Source organism: Aythya ferina (assembly GCF_964211825.1).
Source record: "Aythya ferina genome assembly, chromosome: 3".
In the NCBI taxonomy this organism is placed as follows: Eukaryota; Metazoa; Chordata; class Aves; order Anseriformes; family Anatidae; genus Aythya; species Aythya ferina.
Genome location: NC_140298.1, coordinates 62,557,121 through 62,569,539, shown reverse-complemented (window position 1 = coordinate 62,569,539; position 12,419 = coordinate 62,557,121). Strand labels below are relative to the sequence as shown.

At 43.0% G+C, this 12,419-nt stretch overlaps 1 long non-coding RNA gene across 1 annotated transcript; it reads right to left on the bottom strand.

The window, feature by feature from the left end:
- Positions 1–2,918: 2,918 nt before the first annotated feature.
- LOC311435261 lies at positions 2,919–5,649 on the bottom strand. The gene is made up of 5 exons (XR_014692007.1): positions 5,550–5,649; positions 5,192–5,445; positions 4,356–4,538; positions 4,175–4,243; positions 2,919–3,421 (listed from the first exon to the last, which is right to left on the bottom strand). It is a non-coding gene; the product is annotated as an uncharacterized lncRNA (long non-coding RNA).
- Positions 5,650–12,419: the final 6,770 nt, after the last annotated feature.

The following is a 12,419-nucleotide window of genomic DNA, read 5'->3' as shown; positions in this document are numbered from 1 at the left end:
CTACTTCTAGGTGTTGTCAATCTGAAGCACCCTTAATTTTAGGCTTTTCTACAATTCAGGAACCAAACGAAGCCATGAACCCAGAACTTTGCCTATTTATAAGGTGCTCTAACCAATATTCATCCTAATATCTGGGACTCCTCTGACTTTGGTATTGACCTTTGCGCTGCTCCAATAGAAGCACGAGAAAAATGCTGCTGGAGTCTTAGACCGAAAGGCAAAAAGCTCGCGTCAGCTCCTGTGCCCTGAGTTGACAGCGGTGTCGGGGAAGAGACCTCCGTAAGCACAGCAGCCACTAGATGCCACTATAAGCACGGCCTTATGTTTCGAAATAAGATCTAAAATAAAGCAAAGCGACGGTCACATTTTGCTAATTTTAAAACAGTCCTTTCAGTGAGAGTGCACTATCTTTGTACACACCAGCCCCGCTTTACAAGAATTACACTTTTACCGGGGAAACTTTCGGTTGCCTGTTTCCACGTATGATCGCTATCTTTACACAAGAATGTGAGTGCTTGTGTGTAAATATGAGTATCCCCTTCTATTTTGCCTTTCTGGGCCCTTTGTCCTCATGAACGGCTAAAGCAGAAATTATCTTTGAAGATCTCTCACACGTCTTTCAAAAGCATTTCTCTCACCTCCATCGGGGGATGTTCCTGTGTCACCTCGAGCAGAGAAGCGTACTGCACTATCAGCAATGTACCCTGCTGCGTAACATCTTCAGCCACACGCGCCTCTGCATACTAACCCCATTTCCTATGCTGCAAGAACAGATTGTGGCTCAGTCTACTTTCACCCTACAGCCAAAGCAGCTCTGCCATTGCAAAACTGGGAACGGCCTGGGCTCCTTTAGATGAAGGAGCCTTTGTGCCACGCAGAGCAGCTCAGCTGTGCAGAGGGCAGGAGGAGAGGTGGCACCAGCAGCGCACAGACACTGCACTGAGCCCCTAAACCGTCCCCACCACAGAGGGGTGGACACCTGCCCTCAACCCCAAAACGCTGAGCAGCCGTGTTTGATGCTGCCACAAGCAGGACACATACGCTGTTTCATTAACCTCCTTCCTCCCTCATCTAGCCCAGGCTGTCAGTGAAAACAACACTGCCTGGGAAGGAGAAAGCCTTACCCCCACCCACACATGACTCAATCCAAAACCCTCGAAGCTTGCAGCAGTGGTCAGTGTGCTAATCTTCAGCATCACCCAAACAGTTTGGTATATATATGGGTCATGACTGTAGCAGGCCAAGGAGGCTTTTCTTGCTAGCTGCCAATGTTGCAAACTGGGGTCTGAAAACTAAGAAATGATTTCTCAGCCACTGCCTTCTCCCCATTCATAGTTATGCTCAAGCCAAAAAACAAGGTTGTTTGCAAGAGGAAGAGACCTCTATCTGTACTCTTGCACTGCAGCTGTAGTGGCTCCATTGTGTCCATTACCTGTTGTTCAGTCAGTGGAGAAATCAGCAATGCGAGGTAGGACTCATCTCACCTCTGTAGAGGTGTCAGAATTGTGGATGCGCACATCTGAGATCACCAGCTAAAACTTCTCTGGGCAATGGAAAAAGAAACACACACTTTTTTCCCTTCTTTTAAAAAGACATCTATTTTAAGATGAGATGAGTCTCATCACAGATATGGAGGCCTCCACTGTTATTACCTGCAAGAGGATAAATGAATATAGGTCTTGGGCAAAATGCTTCAATTTTGAAATTCCAGCAATTTCAGATGTTGACTATTTACAGTGGAAAAGATGAATGAAATCTGCTGATACTCACTTACAACCCACATCGAGTTTTAAAGCTAGTTTTGAAAAATAAAGAGGGTATCTGCACTACTTGGTCAAGACATGGTTGTAAATATTGAAGATTTAGGTGCTTTTCACATTCAATAACAATTTTGGATGAATGCTGTGGTCTGTGGAATCTGAGTGGCAATTTTAACGAGACTAATAAAACATACCATCTTTACTGGTGTTGTACCTCCAGTTTGTTACCATATCAGAGCTAACATGAAAAGTATGTTTTTCTGCTTATCATCTTGCACTCATTCTTAAAATGGAAAGCAAACTCTAGAAAATAAGACACTAAAGAGTTTTCTCTGCAACTTTTACCTGCACAGTTGAATATTCTAAATCCAGTGCTCTTTCCCAAATGGTGGTAATAAAAACTGGTATGTTCACAAATGGATGTGGAGAACATTGGATTTGAGCACTTGCTAGGCTGCCATTTAGGAAAAATTAACATGAAAAGATTAATTCTCAGATGGGTCCTCTCCCTTGGGGTGGTACAAGCACAGACAATCCTCATCTCATTTCCAACAGGGTTGGTTGCCTGCCTCACCCCCTAGAGATGTGCTAGCAAGAAGTCCCAAACCTTTCCAAACCATTTGTGAAATATTTTGAAGTGGAGCAGCTATCTTTATTAAAGTAATGAAATCTAAGACTCTTTCCCAAACACTCCTGGGATACTTTCTGTTTTGGCCCATATTCAGGAAGGCAATTAAATATGTGCTAACTGTATGCTCATGAATAGTCACATTGAAATTTAAGGAATTACACATGCCTAAGTGCTTTCTTGAATGAAGCCCAAAGTTTGTATTCCAAAGAGAGCTAGAAACACCGTGGCTGAAAGCCTCACACTGCTCAGAGGGACATGTCAAGGGAGCTACAATGCAGCATAAGCTCCCAGGAGGGAAGGAAGTCCAGATTTATGCACGTTGCAAAAGGAAACCCACTATTTTCCATTGGTAAGCACTGCCCTACCTCTCTGGGGAAAAAGATACTGTGTTTTCTTTCATTCTCCATTTCCCCTCTTCAACACTGATAGCACTAAGATAATGCCTGATGCTCACTGTTTTGCAAAGTTCATCTACAGGATGCCGTGGAGTCTGTGTGGGGAACATACAAAGAAACCCAGGGGATCTCTGTGAACAAGAACGGGAATTTATTCAGTGCTACATTCGTGTCCTTAGCAGAGCCAGGCAACTCTCTGCCTCATTTTCCCCACCTGATGATAACAACTGCCCAAGAGCAGTTATGCTTACAAGTATTCTGTGTATCTTAAAACTTATTTAGGTCTATTTACTTGTTGTGGTCTTTGCTTACACCAAGATTCATAGCATCCTCTCCTGATAGAAAAGTTGCTGTCAATGCAGAAAATCCTTCCTATGCAGCTACCACAAGATACAGTAATTTACAGCATCTTCTGCCAAACGATTACCACCATAAAGGCTAAGTTGTCTACCAGATTAAACATCAGTCTTTCAAATTCTGATCCAGTCTGGCAGCTTGTATGTGTCTGTTTTGGGCTGAATTGGTCAATAATTGGAGAGGAATGGTTATGGCTAGGTCTCAAACATGGCTTGATGTGACTAGGTGACAAGGTGACTTTCAGTTGCTCCAGTTTTTGCTAGAAGTTCTGGTACCTCCTGCATTGTGTAAAATACAACAGAATATCAGTTAGCATAAAAGACCATTTTTTCCTTGCTGATACTCTCAGTTGGGTAAGCTTTTTCATGCAGAGAGAGGGGAACATGGACTGAGCTGTAGTAAACAGCTCTCCTTTGCACCCAGAATTCAGCAGAGCCCAAGCTACCTCTGCTGGCCCCAAGGAACCTCTCACTCCTCCATCCCAGGGCCAGATATGGTGCAACGTATACCCACAAAAGCAGGGGGAGGATTTATGTCTCCTCACTGAGAAGGTGGCTAAATAAGTCCAAGCTGGTCTTACCCAGGGCTCTCTATATTGAGAGGAAAGCAGCAGGCAGCTCCACAAAATAGGGCAGTTCATGCCATCTGCCCTATTTATCTCAGGAACTGATGAATGGCAATATTACTGTGAAGTAACACTCGGGTGACAGCTGATAATCCACATATTGTTTCCTTAGCAGCTTCTCGGGGAAGAGGCACTTAACTCACCACATACCCTTCCTGATGCCAGCAGCTGGTTCACCTGCTTGCCATGAATTTCTTGTGTGGTCCTGGACAAGGCACCTAACCTCCCAGCACCTCACAAATCCTTCTTTTTCTCCATTCCCTCTCCTTTTGTCCTTTCCATCTGCACTCCCTGTTACTTGGTGTATGTACAGAGAGGACCTACTGCTTTCTGGTGGAGACCAGCCGACCTGCCCAGCAGAAGAGGTCACACAGTGAAGTCAGAGATTTCTCACTTTGAGATATACCTTTCTCTTCAGCTCCAGCAATTGCTGCCCTTGGTTTGCCAGTCTGATAACGGTGATTTTCAATGCAAGCTGCAAAGTCACAGGTAAAAAGAGGAAACCATCTTAACTCTTAAGACTGGTTTGAAATATCATGCAGTTTTCAGTATATATACATATATGTATATTTCTGCTAGGTATTTACCCTCTTTAAATGCAAAGAGTTTTGGTTTCTGTTATGCAGAAAAGTGTTTCAAGTACTGACTTTTGGTTTCAGTTTAGCTAATGGGTGTGAAGAGCGCACTTTCTTCATTTGGACTAAGTTCATTCACAGTTAAAAAATCAGTCGGGAGTGGAAGAAGCATCAAAGCTCATTTCCTCTTCCAGCCTGTGAATAGAAACAGGTGGGCAAGGTCAAGATACACTCATTTTAGAAATGTGAAGGAAGTGGGGTGAGATTTTCCAAACCGCTCAAGCAGGTACCGTTCCCACTTCGCACGACTGTCACCGATTTCCATAGCAAGTAGCAGGGCGATGCTATGGGAAACACCACAGAGCACTTTTCTCTATCTTTATGAGCTTTTATATCTTTGAGTATAGAGTTCACAGTGACCAGAAGCATCCTGTTCCCTCATCAACTACATTTGCTACTTCCCTTATTTAATATGTCCGTTAGATGTAAGTACAAAACCTGTTTTGATGTATTTTCTATCCAAACTTCCCCACAAAAATCTGAACACATTTGAAACAGGTGGTTTTTATCATTATTATTATTGTTGTTATTATTATTAGAAAATTGTGATAAAAGATACAATTTGTGTACTTTTAATTGACTTTCCACATTCACTTAACAGTTGCTTGACACAAATCATGGAAAAATGAGCTTTCACATGATAAGTAACAAAAATTGTAATATACCATTTGCTGACACAGGATATGTGTTTGTCTATACATACAGTCTTGTTTGTGATGGAGAAGTCAGATGTTTTCCCTGCTCAATCAACCAGTCCTTTGCCCGAACATCAGAAAGCTCTTGGTTACCTGCTATCCACTGCAGCAAGCTGTCCTTCCTTCACCCCCTCCATGACCTGCCTCTCCAGCACGAGTCACTCATCTTCCAAAGTTGTTTTGCCCAGGCATCAGCAAGAATAAAACTCATTTCCTGGACCCCTCTGGAAAAACAGACACCAAGTGGGGTTTCACTACCATATCAAAAGCATCACCACAGAGGTCCTCTGCAAGCTTTGCTGAGCTGCTGTTTGTCCTTTGCTGAAGTTCCCAAGTTATTACCTGACCTGTAAACCAAAACCGGTTTCCGTGAGAAATATTTTCAGTTTGTTTGCTCATCGAGGTCAGAAGACAGTGGTCTGGAACAAACGTCCTGTACATTTTTACCAACCTCAATTTTTATATATAGTAAGCAGTCCTGTGAAATTGATTGATTACAGTTGGCTGATGAGCGTTATTTCTACCAGACAGTGAGATCACCTTGCTAGTGTGGAGACTGTTTTGGAGCAGGCTTCTGTTTTAAGCTTGCTTGAGGTGTGCCCACAAGTCTGTTTATTCTCATGTATCTTATGTGGTCAGGGTGGTGGTGCTGGAGTTTTTCATTGCTGAGCAATTTCTTCTAGTTTATTAAATGAATTTAGTTTCAAATGGAGTACTGGGTTTTCGTTTGTGGTGCTGCTTTTCCTGTTACTGTTGTTGTGGTTTACCGTCCACACTGGGGTGTTCAAAAACTGATCTTCAAAATTCACCGAGCTTGTTTGTGATTTGTGTTTTTACAGTTCTGTACATTTCTTAATCTCAGAGTGCTGAGCGTGGGCTGGGACTCCCTCCAAGAGGAGTTTTGGTATATACAGCGCTGGAGCAGTGCTTGTGACTTCAGCCAGACATTCATTTCAAGTCCCCACCAGGCCAGGAACTGTGAGAGAGGATGTAGGGATCCATCCAGGCAGGACTTACGATATCAGTAAGGCCATCTAAAATGTACAGAGATTGTTTAGGAACTGTATTTCCAGATTGGCTTCTTCCCTATACCTAGCAGTGTGTTTTAATGGTTAGAGCAACATGTTGGGGGGGGGGGGGGGGGGGGGAGGGGGCGAGGAAATAACACACTTTTTTCCAGACTCAAGCAATAACATAGAGAATAACACTGAGCATGTCATGAAGGTTAACTTCAGCTGGAAAGTATTCTGAACTAATCGAAGAAAAGGGGCTGCCCACACATACATAGTGGGAGGCCTGGCAATTCTCTACCCAGCTAATGAGACAACATTAGAGATCGTGACTCTAGCTCCCAAACATGAGAAATGAGGGATTCCAGACAGGGCGGTATGAGTGACACAGCCTAAGGGCATATCCTTAGGCTCCTGGGAAATGAATACCTGAGGGCACCATCCACACAACCCCTCGATGGTCAGCAGAGCAGGGCCTTCCTGATTTCATGAGCAAATCTACTTCAGTGTACATTTCCTTAGGCTTCAGACAGTTTAAGCAACACAATAAACAGAAAACAGAAAGATGCTCCCCCCTCCCCTTTTTTTTTTTTTTTTTTTTTTTGTCAGCAGCTCTGCATCACTTTTTGGCTGGCAAGTGCAATATATCTGACAAAGATTGCTCAGTAGCTATTTGCATTCATAAAGAGATCTCCTTGATTACCATCACCCTGAGGCTGGGTCAGCCATGTCCCAGTTTGTGCCCTCTGCCTTATTCTTATGTTTCTCACCTTGGCCCTCTCTGCTCGCAGTCCTGTGGCCTGCCAGTAACCCCATGGGCACCCCCCGAGTCCTCAGTTTCCCTTCATTTCCACTCATCCCCAAACCCAGTTATGTCTTGCTTACTTTAAGACTGATTCATTGCAGCTGTCTGCAATGACTCCTCTTGCACAGCCCCACAGTCTCTACCACCACGTCTGCTCTGTGCACCCCAGCCAGCTTTCGAGTATTTTCCTGCTCTTAAAGGCCATTCTGAAACGTGGCTACCTCCCAAGCTAACTTTCCATTTGTTTTTAATCAAGCTGGTGAATTCCCCATGCAATGTCTTTTGTGTGTGTCATCATCATCATCACTATTATTTCCAGTACTCAAAAGCCTTTAAGGCTCTTTGTTTTAAGACAAAACAATTTTACCACTTAACAATGGGAGGGAGAATGCTGCCGGTTTTCTGAGTTGAGATTAGGTACAAAAGAAAGATTGGAAACCACTGGCCCAAACAGCTCTTAATCCTATGGTAACCTGCAATATGTTCCAGTGCTCAGTTGTCTGTCACTAGAAAATGTTCCTGACGGATAGCATAAATCTTCCTTGGTGCAATTTAAGCTCGTTACTTCTTGTGTTATCATCAGAAGGTATGGACAAGACTTTGTTACAGTCTCTGTTGCTACTACCTTTTATGTGTTTGAAAGTTGTTGTCTTGTCTTTTTCAGACTAGACACATTCTCATGGCTCAGTTTTTCCCCCCAACTTGACATTTTCTAAACTTCTGATCAGTCTTATTGCTTTCATCTGAGCTTTCTCCAGCACTTGAGTAGGGCAGCTAAATATATCACTGCTCTTCTTTGAGATCCAAATCGGCCTTTATGCTATGAACTATCCTGAGAGTGCCTATAGGATTGATTACTAGCCACTTCACCTAAATCCTTCACTAAACCACCACTTTCTAAAACAGAGTCCCCATTCCTGTAGGAAAGCTGATTTTATTTGTCCCTAGCTTTACACATTTTCATTTGGCTGTCAAAATGGATACCATTAAACTGACCTTCCTTTAACAAGTAATCCAGATCAATTTTTCTAGCTAACCTATCATTCACAATTCTTCAACATTTTTTTCTGTTTTTCTGCAGACTTTCCACAAAGACCAGAAAGGAATCCTGTAGGACCCTGCAAGGAACATCCCCCAGGGTGATAATTAATCTGATCATTATGAGCTCTTTTGACTTTGCACTTCTCATTTATTTTCACAGTGTCATGCGCAGTGAAGTCACGTGTATTACAAAACCCTAAATGCACAGTGTCATCACATTTACCCTTACCAAACCTGAGATCTGCTCAGGAAGCAATAGCAGGTTTGTTATCTGTAAGGGACCTCCAGCTTTCTTAGGGAGGGACAAAGAGTTCAAGTAACACAAGGTGGTATGTTGCTTGGAAAAGACAAAAAAAAAAAAAAAATAGAGGCAGGAAATCTGTTAGACATAAGAGGAGTGTATCTGTACTCATTTCATAAAGATATGAATTAAAGACTGGAACTGACTATTACTCTAAATTGATTGCATCTGGTAAGCATTAACTGAGTACACATTTCTGAACTGTTTGCTGTTTTTTTTTGATCCCACTGGGTAGTCAGCTTCTGATATTTCCACTGAACCATGTTTAATCATGTTTAGCAATATTTTAGTGATAAGAGGTGGTGGCATTATAACTCCACTTTCAGTCTTTGATGCATATGATTATATTACCTTCTTCAGTGAATGCAAAAATCCTCCAGTAACTTGCACTATTGACGTCTGAGGAAGTCAGGGCTGTTATTGTTTGAGTGTTCAGCATGCTGCCACTTCATTGCTTTGATCCATGGCCTTACGTGGCTTTTTAAAGTGGAGGAGGGTGGAGGGAGAAGGGTCACTGAGCTTGTAAACATTTCTATTACATCAGATTAGTTTCTCTGCCACGTACAATCTGCTGGTGTGACTCAGATTTTCACATTTTATAGTCAGCTATGTCTACAGGGACTACAACCATTCTGAGAAATTCTAGATAAATGTGAATTAGTTTTATTCTTATCTTATTACACAATGTACAATTGTACAAAAAAATGCCCTTTTGTTGTCTTTTAGTGCAGATGTGCAACCACTGGCAGATAATGAGAACAACGTGTTCCCCCTCACCAGCTCCTTTATTCTTTGGCTGTTAGCCTTAACACAGGTTTAGGACTAACCATTCTCATTCATAGTGCTCTCAGTTGCTTTCCACCCACCTCTCAAATTTTTACTGAGGCTGCACAACAGTGATCTGAGATGGCTGCCACTAAATACTTGGAGTCATGTTTCTTAGAGTAGATCATTCAACCGCTTTTGCTTCGGGGAATAGGGCGTGCTTTTTCACAGTTACAAGGTCTGGGCAAGACAATTTATTTTTGCCCTTGTATCGGTTCAGGGCACTGTCAGTAGCATGGGAAAAGTGATAGTCATAACCAGCAAAAATGTTAATGTCTCATATAAAATAATCTGGGGCACCACACGTAACATTTTCCCCTCAGAACTTTCTGGGCAGGATTTTCAAACAATCCGCTTTGTGGCAGCCAAAGATTGCAATTGCTTTGTTATCTCTCACATGTTTTCTTGCCAAATGTTTCCACAGTTGTCTGCTATTCAAATAATGTCTTGCTAACACAGTGGTCATTTTGAATATGCTAAGGAACATGCAGGGCTCACAGCCTGCTTGCAGAGATCCTGAGCAGTAGCTGTAGTTTCCTCAGTGGTAGGACACACCAAGCGTTTTTCTTCTTGGACACACTATCTCACAAAGGCACATCATCTTTTCTTGCATTTCTGGAAAGAGTAAACAGGACCCACTCGTTAGCCCCAGTCGGAGGAAACAACTGCGCCAGATCCTTGAAGTAAACAAAACACGATGATGATCCTGCAGGAGGCCCCAACTGCTTCCACAGGGCTCTGCAATGCATCAGTCATGCTCTGCAGCATGAACTCAGAAGCAAAAACAAATGTTTTCCGAAAGTTCAGGGTATGACTCCCAGCTGCATAAAGGCTGTGAGTAAAAAAAATAAAAAAAATCAGGAGAACCTGAATGATCCTTACCAGTCCCTCATGTGGTGGACTGGGCATCACGCTGCAATTGTTAGTCAAACTACTGAAAACTATGTGCAGAGAAGAAACTAGTTAAGATGTTCACTGGATTGTGGCAAGCTGGAACCTGGTGATTTCTGAGAGGGTCACACATGAAAAGCCGTTGCCAAACACGTGGGGGCTGGGATAGGGGACTTCAGGCTGACTCAAACAAGACACTGCATGGCTCAAGACCCATGAGAATGTGTTCTTCTTTCCTTGCCTAACCTTCCTGACTGACTTTAGGTCTGCCTTTCTGCACCTGAATGTAGCCACATGCTTGGGGCCGGTTGTGAAGGTGAAAACAGGGCTTTTCTTCAGGCAAATGAGGACCACGGCTGCAGGTGTGGAACAGCCAGGCCCTGCTGACCCTCCAGCCAGCGCAGCCCTTTAATTGGGGTGTAGCGAGCTCACAGCTTGTGGGAGAGGTCAGGAAGCTTTTATCAGGTGGAAGAATGAGTCAGTGCAGGATGTGAGCCCAAATATGCTCTATTTGTGGAAAAGCATTTTCTTATTAACCAACCTGTATTTGACAGGGTTTTACTGAAACAACAGACTCCCCGAGGGCAGGTAAATGTGACTGTGGCAGCAGTTAGTGTTCCCTGGGGCCTTCGTGCATCTAGGATACAATTAGGTACATTTGTCTGCAAATGCTTTAAATATTTCAGCTGGTATGCCATTAAGGAATAAGAAAGGATTTTATGTTAAGAGAGACTCAAAGCACTGCAAGGCAGCCAATATCACAGACAAGGCATAAGAATGATTTGGGATAGATAATGGTTGTGAGTAATGTTATAAATGATCTCATAGACTCTTTTTTTCCTGTGAAGTAAATGACCTTCCTTCTTCCACTTAGGGAGCTGTGTGGCCATTACAGTGTGAAAAATGTCTCTCTCAGCCAGGACAGCTCAGTACATTTTTACTGAGGTCCACTGGATAATTTTAATGATGTTTGCTCACTTTCACTGAGCTCTTTCTTGTGGTCTTGTCAGGTTCCCCTCCCCTCCAGGACACGGGGAGGATGGGAAGGGACAAGGGCTTTCTCACAGGGATGCAGGAAGCTTCATTTCTCTAGATCTTTTCCGATGTCTGAGATGTTGTTTAAGTGGCCCGCATCTAGCCTTTAGCTTTTTGACCCCAGATTCAGTGCTGGAGCTTTTATGTTACAGCAGCAGGAAGATTTACTCATACTGCAATTGGATTTGTAAGGAGTAGTGAGAACCGCAGCATAACATGATGAGACACTACACCCGCGTAACAGAGAAAAAAACAACCCTCTTTCAAAGATCATAAGCATCTAGTGGGAAATAGGAGATGAATACAACACATGCATGAGGTTGTGACGATCTCTGTGAGCAGCACAAGAAGCAGGAGTCACAGAGCACAGAAGTGATGCTGCAGAGTGGGCCAACTATGGGCATTGGATTGAGCTTTCTCCTCATCTTTCCAGGCTGAGCCTTTGCAGGTGCCACGTCCTCCACCCCTGCCACTGCACACATAGCCACAAAGATGAAATGTGGCAGTTCTCACTGGAGATGTGCCCAGAGGCTGCCCTGTGATCCCACCTTTGCTTTCTCTTTCTGTGTTAATGCACTGACAAATAAGCTCCGTTTGGAAAAGAAGCCCACTTGAGACCTACTTAAAAGCTCTCCTTTTCCTCCTTATTTGGTAAATTTTCATCCCTTCTGTCTCTGTAGCATATGCAAACGGTGTGAAGAGAAAATAATAGTACCTTCATTATGCCTTTATTTTCATAAGATATTTGCACAGGAGAACTTATGAAAGGAGGCCTTTGTGCCCTGATCAGCTTTTATTATTCTGGATGCCTAGTAATGGGTGAAGAGCATGAAAAAATATTACATGCTTGTTTTAAGTTTATGCACATACAGTCATGTGCTCAAAATTGTAAGACACCACAGCTAAAAGTCCAGCTGAGACATCTGTAGGAACTGCAGAAACGCCACAAAAGTATTTCAATTGTATACATTACTCAAATCATTACTAATCCCACCAACTCTACTATTCAAGGTCTAGCTGAAGGCTTCCATCAGGGGATAGGATCCAGCACACGTGGCAACAATTCTACAATTTCGTCTGAATCTCAAATTGAAATGCTTACCACAAAAACTTTTGTTCAGTCATAGCCCTGTTGCAAATGTGCTTCAACTTAAAATGTCAGGAAAAACACACTGTCAAAACCTGAAGCCCTTCCTCCTGTTTCATTCAGGATCTATTCTGGCAAAGCTCCCCCCAAATCAAGTGGAGACACTACTCTGAACAAAAGCTTCACAGTTTGACTCAATAAACTTTTCATCTTTGTGTAAAGAAACTGATAAAAATGCAAACAAGCATTGTCCTGACATGTCACATAGCTTATGGCAAAGACACTTCTTTCAGAACATAACTGGGCCATTGGGCCAAAGCTGGCAG